Here is a 19,438-nt window from a genome sequence, read left to right on the forward strand (position 1 = left end):
AGTTTCGACCGGATAGTGATGGCTTAGTTGAATTTTTGTAGAACCAGAACTTGAATTTCACATTCATCAAACACATTAATTAATTAATAATTTCCTTAATATCAATTCAATATCACAAACATATTAATTAATAACTTTCCTAAAAAAAATCAATATCAAAGCACATTAATTAATAACTTTCCTTAATATCAATTCAATATCACAAACACATTAATTAATTAATCACTTTTCTTAATATCAATTCAATATCACAAACACATTAATTAATAACTTTTCTAATTATCAATATCATATTCATTAATAACAAATCTAAATATTAGAAACATTTTTTCACAAATGCAATTGTGATTGAATTTCAACTCATGACTCTTCTAACTCCTTTGACCATATTTTTTTTCTCATACTAATTGTCACAATTTTATAAACAAAAAAAAATATTTTATTATTATTTTTTTAATTAAACTATTAATATATTCTTCTTATGATAAATAATACAAAATAAATTAGTGTAGTGATAATTTGAGAGAGAGAGTATATTAATGGAAAATCACAACCAAAATATTACAATAAAATAACAATCAAAATATCAATTAAATATCACAAACACATTAATTAATAACTTAAAGTTAGGTTAGGACATGATGAATAGTGAATAGTTCCGAGTCACCTTATTGAAAACTAGAACTCTGAGATCATTTGGCACAATAAGGCATAACTTAAATGTTTTCGAGAAACTGCAACTTGTCATATTAATACATATCTTATTATATGCATTTTCTATAAGATGATCTATTTTATCTTTCGGTGTCGGTCTGCTAATGCAAGGAGTAAGAGATTTATGAATTTCATCAAAATTATCTTTTTTTCCTGTATAGTCATGTGTATGATTCTTTGTGGATTTCCAACTCTTTGATAAATTGTTGCCAGGCAAATGTATGATCCTTCTCTCCTTTACCGAGCAATGTATAAACAACTCGAAAGTGCAATTTTACTGTCACCCTTAACATTGACGACCCATTCAATGTATTTGTGCATAAAAACTAACATCTCGTCAATGAATTGGATATTTGGTAAAGGTGGTGAATGAGGTGGTTTGCTAATGAGAGCTCTTTTGAAAACACATTTTTTGAGATTTTGAAGTTAGAGAGTCAGGAAAAAGTTTGTCAACATGTTCAAAATACAAAGGAGACCGCATCGTTGAATTGCCACTCAATGTTAGTATAGGGTCATGGCAATGGCAACATGCAAATTTATTTGGTTAAAACAGTTGCTTAAGGAACTTCGAATTGAAGAAGGAAGACCAACGACACTTATTTGTGATAATCAAGTTGCATTGCACATTGCTTCAAATTCAATCATACATGAGAGGACCAAACACGTTGAGATAGACTATCACTTTGTCAGAGAGAAAATCGAATCAGGTGACATCGTCACAAACTTCGTTAACTCTAATGATCAATTGTCAGACGTGTTTCTAAAATCCCGTGAAGTCCCATAACTAATTATATATGTAACAAGTTTGGTGCATTTGACTTATATGCTCAACCTTGGGGGGGAGTGTTGATATTTCTAAATATAGTATTAAAAATATTTGTATATCGAATAGTCCCACATCGATTATATCATGTAATTAGTTGTAATCTCTCTATATATAATAAAGTCTCCGTAGTACTTTTCAAAACACACGGTTTATTCAAATGTGCTATAGTCTCCATATGAAACATTTGCAAGTGTACCGGATAGAACACATGATAAAAGTCTTGATTGCAACTTTTCTAAAAGTCTCTGACATTGGCTCTACAAAACCATTAACATAAACATCATGCCAAACACTTTTGATGATTTATGGAGATTCTACGATCAAGGAAAATCACCACAAAATTCCTTAGTCTGGAAGGCAACAATAATCTTCCTTATAAACAACATTTGAAACACTTTTGATGATTTATAGAAAATTTAGTAATAACTATATTGTGTTCATTAATATGAGATAGACTTGGTGACAAAGTTTCGACTAAATAGTGATTGGTTAGTTGAATTTTATATAATTAGAATTAGAATTTGACATTCATGAAACACATTAATTAATTAATTAATTAATTTCCTTAATATCAATTAATATATGACAAACACATTAATTAATAACTTTCCTAAATAAGAATTCAATATCACAAACACATTAATTAATAACTTTCCTTAATACAATTCAATATCACAAACACATTAATTAATTAATATCTTTCCTTAATATCAATTCAATATCACAAACACATTAATTAATAACTTTCTTAAATATCAATATCCTATTCATTAATAACAAATCTATAGAAACATTTTTGCACAAATGCAATTGTGATTGAATTTCCACTCATACTTTTCTAACTCCTTTGACCACGTTTTTTTTCTCATACTAATTTTCACAATTTTGCACAATTAAATAAACAAAAAAATATTAATTTTATTAATTAAACTATTAATATATTCTTCTTATGATAAATAGTAGAAATAAATTATTGTAGTGAGGGGAGAGAGAGAGAGAGAGAGAGAGAGAGAGAGAGAGGAGAGAGAGGAGAGAGAGAGAGAGAGAGAGAGAGAGAGGAGAGAGGAGATAAGAGAGAGAGAGAAGAGAGGGAGAGAGAGAGGAGAGAGAGAGAGAGAGGAGGAGAGAGAGAGAGAGGAGAGAGAGAGAGAGAGAGAGAGAGAGCGAGAGAGAGGAGAGAGAGAGAGAGAGAGAGAGAGAGAGAGAGAGAGAGAGAGAGAGAGGAGAGAGAGAGAGAGAGAGAAGAGAGAGAGAGAGAGAGATAGAGAGAGAGAGAGAGAGAGAGAGAGGAGAGAGAGGAGAGAGAAGAAGAGAGAGGAGAGAGAGAGAGAGGAGAGGAGAGAGAGAGAGAGAGAGAGAGAGAGAGAGAGAGAGAGATTATATATTAATGGAAATCACAATCAAAATATTCAATAAAATAACAATCAAAATATCAATTAATATCACAAACCATTATTTAATAATTTTCCTAAATAACAATTCAATAAATATATTAATTATAACTTTCCTAAATTCTAATGATTAATAACAAATCTTTTCTAAATCTTTTTAAATCTTTTTTTTTCTAAATCTTTTGGATATTTAACGGTTACTTTTTATAATATAAAACACCCAAATCACTTGTCATGATAACATAACATCACAAACTCAACATAGTATTTGCAGTGTTCTTTCTCTGTCTCTCTCTGTCTCTCTCTCATTCTTTGTTTCGATTCAACTTCAAACTCAACACGATCATGATGAAGGAAGTCATTATCCGTGAAGTTTGGGCATACAATCTAGACTATGAATTCAATCTCATCCGTCGAGCTATCCATCAATGTCATTTCATCATTTCAATGGACACCGAGTTTCCCGGCGTAATTCATTCCTCCAAAGTTGACCGTGGTTATCTTCAACCCTCTCATCAGTATCGTTACCTGAAAGCCAATGTTGATGATTTGAAGCTCATTCAAGTAGGACTCACACTTTCGGATTCTGATGGAAATCTTCCAGACTTTGGAACCAATAACTGTTACATTTGGGAGTTTAATTTTAGAGATTTTGATCTCAATCATGATCCGTGTAATCAAGATTCCATTGATATGCTCCGCCGTCAAGGGATCAACTTTGAGCGCAATTTCTGTCACGGTGTGGATTCAAAGCGTTTCGCTGATCTAATGTTATCGTCGGTACTTGTTTTTAACAAATCACTTATTTGGGTCACGTTTAGCAGTGCTTATGATTTTGGGTATTTGGTGAAGATCCTTACCGGAAAGAATTTACCAAATCTGCTAGAGGATTTTTTAGAAATAGTTCAAATATTGTTTGGAAAAAATGTTTATGATATGAAATATCTCATGAAGTTCTGCAACTCTCTTTATGGCGGTCTCGAGCGGGTAGCTACTACGCTTAATGTGTGTCGGGCAGTAGGAAATTCTCATCAAGCCGCATCGGATAGTTTGTTGACGTGGCATGCATTCGACAAAATGATCAAGACTTATTTCAAGGACAACGAAGCTCCCAAGCACGCTGCCGGAGTGCTGTTTGGATTAGAAATTGCAGTTTAGTTGTAATGAAAATTCAAGTACATAAATTGTATTAGAAATTGCAGTTTAGTTGTAATGAAAATTCAAGTACATAAATTGTATTAGAAATTGCAGTTTAATTGTATTAGAAATTGCAGAATTGTAATGAAAATTCAAGTATATAAAATACTCATCCTTTGATTATTTTCTTTTCTAAATTCTGTTTATGTCTTTATTTTGGTGGGAGTCTGTCAAATTTGTTACTATGTTCTATAATAGACATGTGCATGAACTATAAATCTCTTTCTTTGATACTTTTAAAGGTTAAAGTGCAGTATGCTATTCAAATAATCAACTATTTGATTAAAATTTGGTTAGTAAGAGGAAACAGGTACTTAGTTTAACAGAGTAAAGTATAAAGCTTTTTGATGCCTGCTACAATATATATTAAATGTTTGTGTATTGCTGAATCTAATAGAGTAAAGTATAAAGCTTCTTCATGTCTAAATACTAGAGCAATTTTGCACGACAAACTTAAAGAACGGATAGACTAACATATGTAATGACAATTCTGCGCTTAGGATTTGATTCATGAATATTTGAATAGATTGAAATTTATTATCTGCTAAACATAGCAATCTCAGTAATGAGTCTCAATACAGAGACATAAACTTTATCTTCAACCACAATTGCAACCAACAATGTATATAATGTTAAAACATAACGGCCAGCATTGAGAAGTAATCCATTCACAATAGTATAAGGAGCTACCAAGGTACCTTGTAAGTTTTGATTGTGAAACTCAAGTAGAAAAGGATCAGAGGCATTTTCTTTTTTTAATTGAGACACAATGCCAAAAGTAGGGGAAGATACCAAGGTCCACAAAGCATATTGTTGAGCAATGTGATCTTCGGTAGGCCACTCTGCAGGCACGTGTGATAAAGCATCAGCAACTTTGTTGGAAGCTCCTGGTTTGTACTCAATACGAAATTGAAAACCCAATAATTTCTGCACATGGGCCTGCTGATCCGGTGTTTGAATAACCTGTTGTAACAACTCCTTAATGCTTTTATGGCCTGTCCGAATAATAAAGAAATGTCCCAAGAGGTATTGACGCCACTTGAGAACGGCCTATGTGATTGCATGAAGCTCTTTAATATAAACAGAAGCTGCCGGTAATTTCGGACCCAAATTCTTGAGTTCAGTTTGTCTGTCTGTGGGTGGTAAGAAGAGCTCATTCTCAACAAAGTCCCAATAAACTTGAACAGATCAGTCCAAAGTTTACTGAAGAAGATGGGGTCACGGTCGGACACAATACTCTTAGGTAAACCGTGAAGCTTGCAAACCATATCCACAAATAATTCAGCCACTTTGTAGGCTATAAAATGAGACGGAAGGGCTCCCATGTGCACACCGCCTTGGAGAATCTATCGACCACCACAAACAGAACTGAAAATACTCCAGAAACAGGCAAACCAGTGACAAAGTCAAGCAAAATGTCTTCCCAAACATTAGTTGGAATAGACAGAGGCTGTAAAAGCCCATTAGGCTTAGTAGTGCTGTACTTGGTCTGTTTACAAACAATGCAATGAGCCACAAATTCTTTGATGTCTTGTCTCATTGAATCCCAATAAAAATTTGCAGAGTCTCTTGAGGGTCTTTACTACCCCAGCATGTCCTCCAATAAGAGTTTCAAGATATCCTTTTAGCAAAAGGAATTTGAAACGTGAATCGGAGGGTAACCAAATTCTCCCTTTCTTTAACAACAGCCCATTAGACATGGAAAAAAGAGGGAAGCTAGAAGGATAAGACAAGTTTCTGATTCTGTCTAGAGCTGACGGTGACTTGTCGATAGGGTTGAAGCTTGAACAAGGCAAGGTCTCCAATCTCCAATGTGACATGCTTTCTCTTCTTGTCAGCCTGATTCTTCATTAACTGTTGAGCCTTATGCAGATTTTGTTGTAACTGAATCAGAATATGTTCTCTTGTTATAAGTTGAGCATTGACGGCATCATCTCCACCTTCCTTAATGGCAACAGATCTAGTAAGGGCCGGAGGATTTCTGCCATATAAAGCCATAAAAGGTGTCATGGCAGCACTAGTTTGGAACGCAGTGTTGTACCAATACTCAGCTAAGTGGAGTACCTTCGACCAAAATTTGGACTTTGGCATGCCGTGTAGTTTTACGACAGTCTTGATGAAAACTTCAGCCACAAGCTTACTATCATAGTCAGTCTTTAAGGGAAAGAAATGGCCAAATTTGGTAAGTCTGTCTACAACCACAAATATGACAGTAAAACCACCAGAGTTGGGCAATTCGGTTATAAAATCCATGGCAATATCCTCCCAAACCTGAGTTGGAATAGGTAATGGAATTAGCAACCCGGCTGGCAAGGAAGTAGTGTTCGGCCTGTTGACAAATGGTACATAGCTTCACATATTCAGTGATATCATGTTTCATTTGTGGCCAATAAAACTGGCTGCAGATGCGAGCTATAGTTCTTGTAATTCCAACAAAGGAGTTATGGTATTCCTGCAAAACCTGTGGAATTAAAGAGCTCTTAGATGGAATAGCAAGCCTATCATTCCAACACAACAAACTATCCTTCACAGCATAACTCAGGTGTGGCGCTTCATCAGTCAAACATGCTTGAAAAATTGGGCCAAAGTGAGGACAGTCCCGTATGGCGGTTCTGGGCTCTGGTAAGAATAGTTGTTGTGGTTCAGACCAGGCCAATACAAACATACGAGAAAGTGAGTCAGCAGCAACATTCTCTTTGCCTGGTTTATATTCAATGGTGAAGTCAAACCCAAAAAACTTGTGCAACCAAGCTTGTTGCTCCGGTGTTTGTAAGGACTGATCCAACACGGCCTTCAAACTCTTTTGATCAGTGCGGGTGATGAATTTATGGCCGAGCAAATAATGTTTGAGCTTAGCCATAGCTTTAGTATTGGCACGAAATTCCCTGAGATAAGCTGATTGTTTCTGCACATTTGGCCCTAGCTTCTTAGAGAAATACGCAATAGGGTGGCCTTGTTGACTCAACACTGCTCTTATGCCTGAACCCGAGGCATCAGTCTCCAAGATAAATGTTTGAGAGAAATCTGGAAGAACCAACAGTGGTGCAGAAGTGATAGCTTGCTTCAATGTGAGAAATGCGGCATGAGCCGATGGAGACCAACAAAAATTGTCTTTCCTTAACAAATCAGTCAGAGGAGAAGCAATAGTAGCATAAGACTTAATGAACCTGCGATAATAGCCCGTGAGGCCGAGAAGCCCTCTCAACTGCTTGACATTGGCAGGTGTTTGCCACTCTAAAAAAGCATGTACCTTGTGTTTATCCATAGTGACTCCTTGTCCCGATACCGTGTGATCCAAGTACTCTACTTCATCAAGACCAAAAGAGCACTTAGACAATTTTACAAACAGTTGGTGGTCACTGAGAAGCTGCAGTAGCACCTGTAGATGTTCAAGATGCGTCAGCCAAGACGGACCATAAATGAGAATATCATCAAAGAACAGGCTGAAACACTTGGTTCATCAAACATTGAAAGGAGGCAGGGGCATTTGAAAATGATTCACATTTCCTTTTCAAGTAAAGGAAAAGAGCCATATTGAATAGGAACTCAGATGCATGTCAGTTGGTAGTTTCTTTTTTGGGTTCCTTTGATAATACCGGGTGCTGAATTTTATTAATTGCATATTTTAGTTGTATCCTCAACTCTCTTTTCCTCCCTTTATAGGACAGTTGTTTCGATGATCCATAAACGATCATGCTAATTGTAGGACATTCAATCTTACTGTTGCTTGACTATTAATGTAATCCTCTCGTGTCTATATTTTATCCGAGCATCGTAACATCATAAGCTATTTGCATAAAAACTGTCATCTACTTCAATGAAGATTTTTCTAAGTTGCTTTCCAAGGTCTCTATAACAATACGGTCAAATTTCCCTCTTTTTTAAGTTGATTACCAGTGGTCTCTATAACAATATGCTCAAATTTCCCTTTCTTTGAAGTGATTAACTCAAATCATTCTCACAAAATCACCCCTCACACCCTTACAGTACAATGAAGGCAGCCATTGTTCAACAACATAATATCTTCAGCGCCAACGATTTTTGCCGCAACTAAAGAGCCATCTATATCATTTTCACTGAACTAAAATTGATACAGAAAGCCATAATTATAGGCACAGGCATAGTCATAATCATATACAAATTCATATTTGATACACGAATAATAGAGATTCCGCAACGCAACATACCCTATTTTCAGTTCTCTTTCCATGTTCTGCTGTCAGAATATGGTTTAGCATCGCTGTCTCTTCAATTCCATTGCAATTTAATAAATAGTTATGAAAATGAGAGGAGATAAGATATATACTTTTCCCGGACCGAGAATAGATATGTATTTAATGGATTCAGATGCATATCTCTAAAAATGTATTTTTGAATTTTGAAATTTATTATCTGCTAAACTTAGTAATCTCAGTAATGAGTCTCAATACATAGACAGAAACACTATCTTCAAAGATTCAAGCCACAATTGCAACCAACAGTGTATATAATGTTAATTGGTCACACAAATCTGTCACATGTATGTTACGTGCATGGTTGATAGGTCACATCTTACTGAAAGCCTCGCTTTGAGCTTATAGAGGACATTATCAACTTAATCAAAATGTGGCTTCGTTGCATTTTTTGTGCTCTCAATCCACTCTTGAACTTTCTTGTATGGGCCAATAATACGATCATGATCCTTCTCGTCTGAAATCTGCATCCAACAAATATGTAATTATCACCATATGATCAGATTATGTTTTGCATGACACATTTCTAGCTAAACAGAATTTAATCAGGTCGACATTAATTGTAGGAAATATTTCCTCTCTTTAGCCGAACCAGACTCAAATAGACGTGCCAGACTTCCCTTCCGTGTTTCTCTATTTTTCAACCATACAGTGCAAATTGAACAAGAAAGACCTTTACAATTTATTTTCTTTGAACTCAGAGAAAAATCTCAATAAAAAAATTCCTTCATGAATCATGGCATGAAGGTATTTATAGGAACTCCCCAATCCCCAGACAAGACTGAGATCTGCTATGGAAGGTCGGAAGCTGCCAAGCAAGAACTGTCCGTCACGCTTAAGCCAGATATTCTCTATTGTGGGCAGAGATGATACCAAAACTTTCTTGGCTTCAGAAGCTGCTTGTGTGTTTAGTGGTAGACCTAGTAATGGAGCTAATACAGTATTTAGAACATATCCGGCTACAGCAAAAACAAGTAGACTGGGTCATGTGTGCAAAAACAAGTAGCAAAAATTCAAAGTGGTATCATGTGTGCGAAATGTTGTTTTGTACGTGTCGCGATTGTGCACACGAATCTGATGGTACCCCGCTCGTAAGTCCAATTTGGAAAACACAGTAGCACCCCCCAAGTTCATCCAAGAGCTCATCAATTGTGGGAATTGGAAATTTATCCTTGATCGTAGCTGCATTCAATGCCCGATAATCCACACAAAACCGCCAAGTTCCATCTTTTTTTCGAAGCAATAACACCGGTGAAGAAAAGGGACCGTGACTTGGAGTAATAATGCCCTGATCAAGCATTTCTTTGACCAATTTCTCCATTTCAACCTTTTGGAATTGCGGATAACGGTAAGGTCTAACGTTAACAGGTTTGGACCCTTCAATCAAGTGAATGCGGTGGTCAACAGAGCGATGTGGAGGTAATCCTGTGGGCTGGGCGAATATAGCAACAAAACGTTTCAGCAGGTCTGTAAATAGGATAGGTAAATCACCAGGAAACATCGAATCCAACTCAGAACGTGGCGCCGGAGATGAGTGAGTAATTGCAAAGAACTCAGCAATGTCCGCCTTTTGAACTAAAGCTAGTATGCGATAAAGAGAAAGCGATTGAGAAGCCAAGCTAGAGTCACCAACCAGAGTAACGGGCTTACCATTCCACACAAATTCCATAGTAAGAGCTGAGTAGTCATAAATTCTGCATAAAAATTTGCAGAGAGTCTCTTGAGGGTTGAAGCTTGAACAAGGCAAGGTCTCCAATCTCTAATGTGACATGCTTTCTCTTCTTGTCAGCCTGATTCTTCATTAACTTTTGAGCCTTATGTAGATTTTGTTGTAACTGAATCAGAATATGTTCTCTTGTTATAAGGGAAAGAAATGGCCAAATTTGGTTTATCCATAGCGACTCCTTGTCCCGATACCACTCTATTTCATTAAGACCAAAAGAGCACTTAGACAATTTTACAAACAGTTGGTGGTCACTGAGAAGCTGAAGTAGCACCTGTAGATGTTCAAGATGCGTGAGAATATCATCAAAGAACACCGACACAAACTTTCTAAGAACAGGCTGAAACACTTGGTTCACCAAATAGCATTACAGGCCATTCACAATGACCATGATACGTACGGAATGCTGTTTTGTGTCGATCAGCTGATTCATCAAGTCTAATTTGGAAAATATTTAATAGCTTAGTAATAAAACTTAACTGATTAAAAACAGATACATGTCCACTTACCTAATCACTAACCAACATACATTATGTAAATAACTTCAACTATGATCCCATACTTTTTGCTCAATTGGCGAGAGATAAACTTCAACTATCTATAGAATTGTAAATGCATCTTTCGACAGACTCTAATATACTAAATTCATGTCTAAGTTACTCACACCTTCGTTTTGTTAAATAATATTGTCCGAAATTATATTTTTGAAAAAATTCGGAAGTATACTTCCGTGGGATAAAAACTGTCATCTACTTCAATGAAGATTTTTTTAAGTTGCTTACCGAGGTCTCTATAACAATATGTGCAAATTTCCCTCTCTTTTTAAAGTTGATTACCAGTGGTCTCTATAAAAATATGTTCAAATTTCTCTTTCTTTCAAGTGATTAACTCATAAATCATTCTCACATGATCACCCCTCACACCCTCACTGTACAACGAAGGCCGTCATTGTTCAACAACATAATATCTTCAGCGCCAACGATTTTTGTCGCAACTAAAGAACCATCTATATCCTTTTCACTAAACTAAAATTGATACAGAAAGCCATAATTATAGGCACAGGCATAGTCATAATCATATACAAATTCAAATTTGATACATGAATAGTAGAGATTCTGCAACGCAAGATACCCTATTTTCAGTTCTCTTTCCATGTTCTGCTGTCAGAATATGGTTTAGCAGCGTTGTCGGTCAATTCCATTGCAATTTAATAAATAGTTATGAAAATGAGAGGAGATAAGATAAGATAAATACCTTGCCCGAACCGAGAATAGATATGTATCTTATGGATTCATATGTATATGTCTAAAAATGTATTTTTGAATTTTGAAGGGTATTTTTGAATTTTTTAAAGGTGTTTCTTCACCATTTAGAGTGGGAGAAACAATTCCTATTTAGAAATATATATGGGGTATACGATTAGGAATACTAAATATTGCTTTGTCACTTTAGTGAAAAACCAAAACTATCTCTAGAATTCGGAAATGTATCTCCGGACGTACCTCATCCATACACAATTCATTTGTTTTTTAGTCACGCTTCAATTGTATGACTAAATTTAATTCAGAAATGCATCTTCGTATATCTTATAGAAGTGTATTTTTGGAACCTACTAAACCAGAAACAAATGCAGAAACAAAGATAAATTAACATCAATAATTGTTATGACATACATAAAACGAAATATTACAAAGATAATTGTTAACATAGATTGAACAATACATTTCATCATCAAGTATGACATTTCAACATCTTCAAAATATTTTCGGTGGATCTCACAATTTTCGCATCCAGCTCAATCAAACCTTTTGTTTTGTAACGGTGAAATGTACTCCACATAACCCTTAAATTTGCATTCATCTTCAGCTCAAACTTTCTAAAATGTGTCAATTGAGGGTGAACGATACTCGAGTTTCACAACTCTTAGATTGTATGAGTATTCTAGGAGATTCTTCAGTATGAATTTCATATCTACAAGCGATGTGTACTTAATGACCCTAAGTTCAAGCGAGGTGTTCACGCCGTTGAAGTAGACAAATGCGACCTGCCAATATATGTCCATTCTAATGTGATGCGATTTTGTTAAAATATGAGAAGAAATACACATATTTATTCAAGATTTAGGCCAATATGGACCTTAGAAATTCAGTTATGTCTCATGGGATATTCCAAAGATGTACTTCAGGATACATCTCATTTCATTGTGTGAAATTTGTGAAATTATGGTGAATTCAGAAATGCATTTCTATATAAATATATGTTTTTTTAATATTTGGGTAGCTTTGAAAATGCATTTTGTTCACACATAACCTATTTCAGAAACAGGAACTGTTATTAGAAAACAAATATTAAGACATTTTTTTGGAAACTGAGTTTTATATTGAAATTTGTGAAAATGTATATATTTTTTTAATATTTATTCAATATTTCATACAAAACATGTCTAATCCATAAATACATCGTTGAATAAAACTAAAATGAATTGAAACATGTGTCAGTATTAAATCTATATCTATGGATGATTCCGCCTTTGATTTTTGTTTATTTGTTTCTCTTTCAATCTCGCTCAACTTGGTGAATTCTTGCATCCTTTCTATTAAAATGATTCGGCCAAATCTCGGCTTCCCTTGTTGAATGAGTTGTCCACTCCAGTGATGTCAGTGGTATAAGGTCTCTCGGTTTCAAATAAACTTGAACAAAGTGTCGATATTATTGAAAGTCATTCAATACACATAATACAATCAGTTGAATTTTAAGGTGGGGCGGTGCGTTATGGAAAAAATGTTTTCGAGAAACTGTATCTTGTCATATTAATACATACCTTACTTATTATATGAATTTGCTATAAGATTATCCATTTTTTCTTCCGGTGTCGATCCACTAATGCAAGGAGTAAGACATTCATAAATTGCATCAAAGTTTTCTTTTTTCCTGTATAGTCGTGTGTATGATTCTTTATGGCTCTTCAACTCTTTGATAAGTTGTTTCCAGACAAATGTATGATCATCCTCTCCTTTACCGAGCAAAGTATAAACAACTCGAAAACTATAATTATTGTCACCCTTAACATTGACGACCCGTTCAATGTATTTGTGCATAAAAACTGACATCTCGTCAATGAATTGGGTTTTTGGTAAAAAAATGGTGAATGAGGTGGTTTGCTAATGCGAGCTCTTTTGAAAACACATTTTTTGAGATTTTGAAGTTAGAGAATCTGGAAAAAAACTTGTCAACATGTTCAAAATACGAAGGAGACTGCATTGTTAAATTGTTACTCGATGTTAGTTTGACCTTCTTAGGAGAACCTTTTGTTTTTATTGGTTGAGACAATGGTTTCAAATTTGTGGTTTCTGGATAGGCAATCTTCCTCATTTTCTCTTTGATGTGAAGTTTCATTTTGTCATTGACTTTTAAAATTCTCTCTTGTATCACTTTCCATTCGGTCAAGATAGAGATATTCGATTTATCGTCTTTCATCACATAATCATCATCAAACATGACTCTTTTCTAGTGAGTACAAACCTCATCCATTTGTATTAGGCTATCATGCTTAACTTTCTTTGAAATTAGACAAGCACATGGGAGACCATACGTTTTTCTAAGTGTGCAACCACAGTTTAAGCTATCAGGACCTACATACTAAACTTGTTTAGCTTCATGAAAAATAAAATTCAATCTTGATCAATATATGTTGCCGACCAACAGTGAATAAAGATTGTTATCTTTGAACTTGTGTTCTAACACTATGATGTTGTGACCAAATTATATTTGTATATCATTATGTTGATTTTGAATCATTTGGTTCATAGAGAATCAATCTCTACACAAATCTCCCTTACTATTTCCCAACCAATTCTTCAGTGCAGCATGGGCAGACTCAACTTGATAAGTTGTTGTATTTCCAAGGTGTAAACCTTAAACAAAACTTACGTCTTACATTTGTTTACTCAGGGATAAAAGGATGTATATCCCGTTATCTCTTTTTAATCCACGGAAAAATAATTTATTTGTCATTATTTTTAAGCGGAAGACGAGTATTCAATCTTAAATAAGACATAGGTCTTACTTGTGTTTACTAGAGGATAACCTAATAATTCGATGTACGTCTTACCATTGAATTGTCATCTATTAGATCTAATTATAGATAATTGAAATAAAAATATTTTAATTAATAATTAATTTCGTAGAAAGAATCTCATATTAACATGTAGACATGAATTTAGTATAATAACTTATTGATATTTGAAAATTGTTAAATATAATGAATTGTTAATTAAAATAAATTTTTCATAAATTTAAATCAAACAATAATAACTAAATTATCAATTAAAGTAAAATATCAAAAACATTCACATGGTTTAGAGTTTAAGAGATAGTGATATTTTTATTAAAATTAATTAGTGAGATATCTGTACCTGGTTTGTTATGCACATTTGTACACAAATTAAGGAGTTTTATTTATCAAAAGAATTCCTTCTTGGGTTCTAAAACATGACAATGTTTTGATATCAAGGAACAATAACAATATATAAGAAAAGAAATAGCAAACAAACTTCAATTTTGCCCTCATGGTCTAACATCTTTTACATAGCAATGTTTTCTGCATCTCATCCTACAAACACATTTGAAAGTCAATAGGTATCCTTAGCAATATATAAGAAAAGAACTCTCTACGTCCTTTCCTACCTCGATATCTTTTCTGAATTCATAAGGCACCTGAGTTGCATGCACTTAATCTCATGCAACTTTATTACAATATCATTTTTGTAATCACATGCACTTTAAGGAGAAAGAACGCTTTGCGTTTCTGAATCTATCCTTTTTCTTTTTCTTTTCTTTTTGTTTCATTTTATTATCTTATTCTAAAATTCTTGTTTGAAAAAGTCAAACCTAAATTTGTTGCATCTTAGTTATATATCCCATTAACGCCTTGTTGTTAAGGACACAAATATTGTATACTTCCTTGATATTTGAGATATTTTCAGATCTTTTACGTTTCAAAGTTGAAAGTATGTTTTTGGGGTGAACCATATTCAAAGTCATGTACGAAACGATTTTCCTCTCTTCTAGCATAAGGCGACATGCAATGGGATGACCGACTAACTTGTCACATATGTCATGGTTATGTAAACCACAAATCGCATTAAATCTCCATTTATTATTTGCCTAAAGATAAACACACAACTTAAAGGGACACTCACACTTCCTTGAACTAATGTCATCTTGAACTTCAAACTTTTGTCCATTTGTAAATTGGTTGCCAACATATACCTTCTTGACACCAACATGTTTAACATCTGTAGACATGATAGAATAATTCAAAATAAACGTAACTAAATTAAGTGTCACTTGATGCGGATTAAAGCATTTAAACTCAATAAAGAATGTATAAAGTAGACCTTCAAACAACAATGTCAGATTGCTTAGAGTAAAACAGAGCCACGCCTACAACGTTAGATATAATTAGATATTTATTAGATATAGTTAGATACAAGTGATTTATATTTAAAAAATGAGTTAAAATTTGTTACTTTAAAATGCATTTTAAATTCTCTCTGTCATGTGGTTAGTTTTAAAAGTTATCATTCTTTTAGTTTATTTTCTTTCTAAATATATGACTCTTTTTTTTAGTTTTATTGAATTTTTCTAGTTTTACTTTTAAAAATACTTTCTTCAAATATTAAAGTGCACTAATGATATTTTTACATATATGCTCCAAATTATGTTGCACTTTTTTTTTAATAATATATACTAAATACTTTTATTCAAATATCAAATAATTCTTTTTAAAAAATTAAACTTATAAAATTGTATAAATAATCAATAAATTTAATAATTCACCATTTTTAATTAATGTAATTGTTTCTATAAGGTTTGTCGGAGGTAGACTAGTAAATATTTTAAAAACCGAACTCAACAATCAATGAGTTTAAATAGTCAATAGTCAAACTAGACAGGGAATGATTGAACTATATGTGTGACTCATACAAAATTAAATCACTCGATGATATAAATTAATTTCGCTGAAAAAAATTTAAGTAGAACTTCTTCTGCATATGTTTAGTGTTATTTTAATCGCTTTGATAATTAACAATGTATGTCTTATCATATTGTGTAAGATTTCTTGGTTAACTTAATTGAAACAAAAGAGCATGGTGGGCGTGTCTGTGGGGTTGGAGATGGTATCGTCTGAGAGTATTTTTTGGTACATCTAAGAAAAACCACCGGACAGGTGCAAAATGAAATGTTGGAAGAGCTTCAGAGGAAGATAGAGACTCAAAAGCAAGAATTTTATGAGAAGTTAGAAGCGGAGCGGAAAACTCGAAGGAAAGAATTGGAAGAATTAAAGAGTTATATGTAATATGTGAGAGTGAGAATTGTGTTATATGAAATATAGGGTATAATTTGTGTTAATTCTATTTTGTGTTACTTTGTGTATTTTATGATGCAGAGAATCAATGGAACTGTCCCATAGTGTACAAATGAAGATGATGATGCTGATGATCAATTTTCTAATAAAAATGTTGTACATGGTGCAAGCACAAAAGGCAGTTGTTCAGTCGCCCCGACCTGAAGAGATATCCATTTGACTTATATGCTCAACCTTGAGGGGGAGTGTTGATATTTGTAAATATAGTATTAAAAATATTTGTATATCGAATAGTCCCACATCAATTATATCATGTAACTAGTTGTAATCTCTCTATATATAATAAAGTCTCCATATGAAACATTTGCAAGTGTAATGGATAGAACACATGATAAAAGTCTTGATTGCAACTTTTCTAGAAGTCTCTGAGATTGGCTCTACAAAACCATTAACATAAACATCATGCCAAACACTTTTGATGATTCATGGAATTCTACGTTCAAGGAAGATCACCACAAAATTCCTTAGTCTTGAAGGCAACAATAGTCTTCCTTATAAACAACATTTGAAACACTTTTGATGATTTATAGAAAATTTAGTAATAACTATATTGTGTTCATTAATATGAGATAGACTTGGTGACAAAGTTTCGACTAAATAGTGATTGGTTAGTTGAATTTTGTATAATTAGAATTAGAATTTGACATTCATGAAACACATTAATTAATTAATTAATTAATTAATTTCCTTAATATCAATTAAATATATGACAAACACATTAATTAATAACTTTCCTAAATAAGAATTCAATATCACAAACACATTAATTAATAACTTTCCTTAATACAATTCAATATCACAAACACATTAATTAATTAATATCTTTCCTTAATATCAATTCAATATCACAAACACATTAATTAATAACTTTCTTAAATATCAATATCCTATTCATTAATAACAAATCTATAGAAACATTTTTGCACAAATGCAATTGTGATTGAATTTCCACTCATACTTTTCTAACTCCTTTGACCACATTTTTTTTCTCATACTAATTTTCACAATTTTGCACAGTTAAATAAACAAAAAAAAATTAATACAAAACGTGTCTAATCCATAAATATATCATTGAATAAAAATTAAAATAAATTGAAACATGTGTCACTGACAAAATCTATATTTGTGGATAATCCTACCATTGACTTTTGTTTATTTGATTCCCTTTCAATCTCGCTCAACTTGGTGAATTCTTGCATCCTTTCTAAAAAAAATGATTCGGCCAAGTCTCAGCTTCTCTTGTTGAAAGAGTTGTCCACTCTAGTGGTGTCAGTGGTATAAGGTCTCTCGATTTTAAATAAACTTGAATAAAGTGCCGATATTATTGAAAGTCATTCAATACACATAATACTATCGGTTGGATTTTGAGGCGGGGCATGCATTGTGGAAAAAATGTTTTCGAGAAACTGCATCTTGTCGAATTAATACACACCTTATTATATGTATTTTCTATAAGATGATATATTTTTTCTTTCGATGTCGGTCAACTAATGCAAGGAGTAAGAGATTTATGAATTGCATCAAAAAAATTCGTTTTTCCTGTATAGTCGTGTGTATGATTCTTTGTGGATTTTCAACTCTTTGGTAAGTTGTTGGCAGACAAATGTACGATCCTCCTCTCTTTTACCGAGCAAAGTATAACCAACTCGAAAACTGCAACTTTACTGTCACCCTTAATATTGACGACCCATTCAATGTATTTGTGCATAAAAACTGGCATCTCGTCAATTAATTGGATTTTGGGTAAAGGTGGTGAATGAGGTGGTTTGATAATGGTAGCTATTTTGAAAACATATTTTTTTAGATTTTGAAGTTAGAGAGTCAAGAAAAAGTTTGTCAACATGTTCAAAATACGAAGTAGACAGCATCGTTGAATTGTCACTCGATGTTAGTTTGACCTTCTTAGGAACACTTTTTATTTTTATCGGTTGAGACAATGGTTTCAAATATGTGGTTTCTAGATAAGAAATCTTCCTCATTTTCTCTTTGATGTGAAGTTTCATATTGTCACTGGCATTCAAAAATATCTCTTGTATCATCTTTCATCAAGATGATCATCATCAAACCTAAGTCCTTTCCAGTGAGTACAAAGCTCATCCATTTGTATTGGACTATCATGTTTAACCTTCTTTAAAATTAGACAAGCACATGAAAGACCATATATTTTTCTAAGTGTGCAACCATACTTTAAGCTAACGGAACCTACAAATATTACATTTTTCTTATCTCACATTTATAGGGGGAATAGTTTTGTGTATTTTTTTCTAATATAAGTCTCACATATAATTACCTAACTTATTTTATTCATCTCTTTGGAGATAAAAAATAAAAGCTTTAGTTTGCCTTTTTTAGATTCATTTTCTTTTGAGTGGATATTAATTTAGTCTCCCACATTTTTGTGTGTATTCTTCCTTCTTTATACACTGAACTTATTTAAAAAAACTTTTTTTTATCTCATATTAATTGTCACAATTTTGCACAATTAAATAAACACAAAAAATGTTAATTTTATTGATTTATACTAATTAAATTATTAATATATTCTTTTTATAATAAATAATGCAAAATGAATTATTATAGTGACAATTTAAGAGAGAGGCAAATTGTATTAATGGAAGAATACAATCGAAAGAATAACAATTAAAGTTATAATAAAGTAAGACAAAAAAAAAGTTACAATAGTGAAAATTTTTTTAGTAAATATCATTTAGAGTAAACCTGTCAATATTTTAAATATATATTTATTAAAAATTTGTAACTAACCTAATAAAATAGTATGATTAAATAATTTAGTTGGATGCATTTATAGAAATATTTTAAATATTCCATTTTTTGATTGAAAAGAAAATTTAGAGTAACTATATTGAGCTCATTAATATGAGATAAATTTTGTGGCAAAGTTCCGATAGTGATTGGTTAGTTGAA

General features: G+C 33.0%; 1 pseudogene; it reads left to right on the forward strand.

Moving 5' to 3' along the window:
- The first annotated feature begins 1,228 nt into the window (after window positions 1-1,228).
- Window positions 1,229-4,251, forward strand: LOC127120969 (probable CCR4-associated factor 1 homolog 11; annotated as a pseudogene).
- Window positions 4,252-19,438: the final 15,187 nt, after the last annotated feature.

This window comes from Lathyrus oleraceus, chromosome 2, assembly GCF_024323335.1.
Source record: "Lathyrus oleraceus cultivar Zhongwan6 chromosome 2, CAAS_Psat_ZW6_1.0, whole genome shotgun sequence".
Lineage (NCBI taxonomy): Eukaryota > Viridiplantae > Streptophyta > Magnoliopsida > Fabales > Fabaceae > Lathyrus > Lathyrus oleraceus.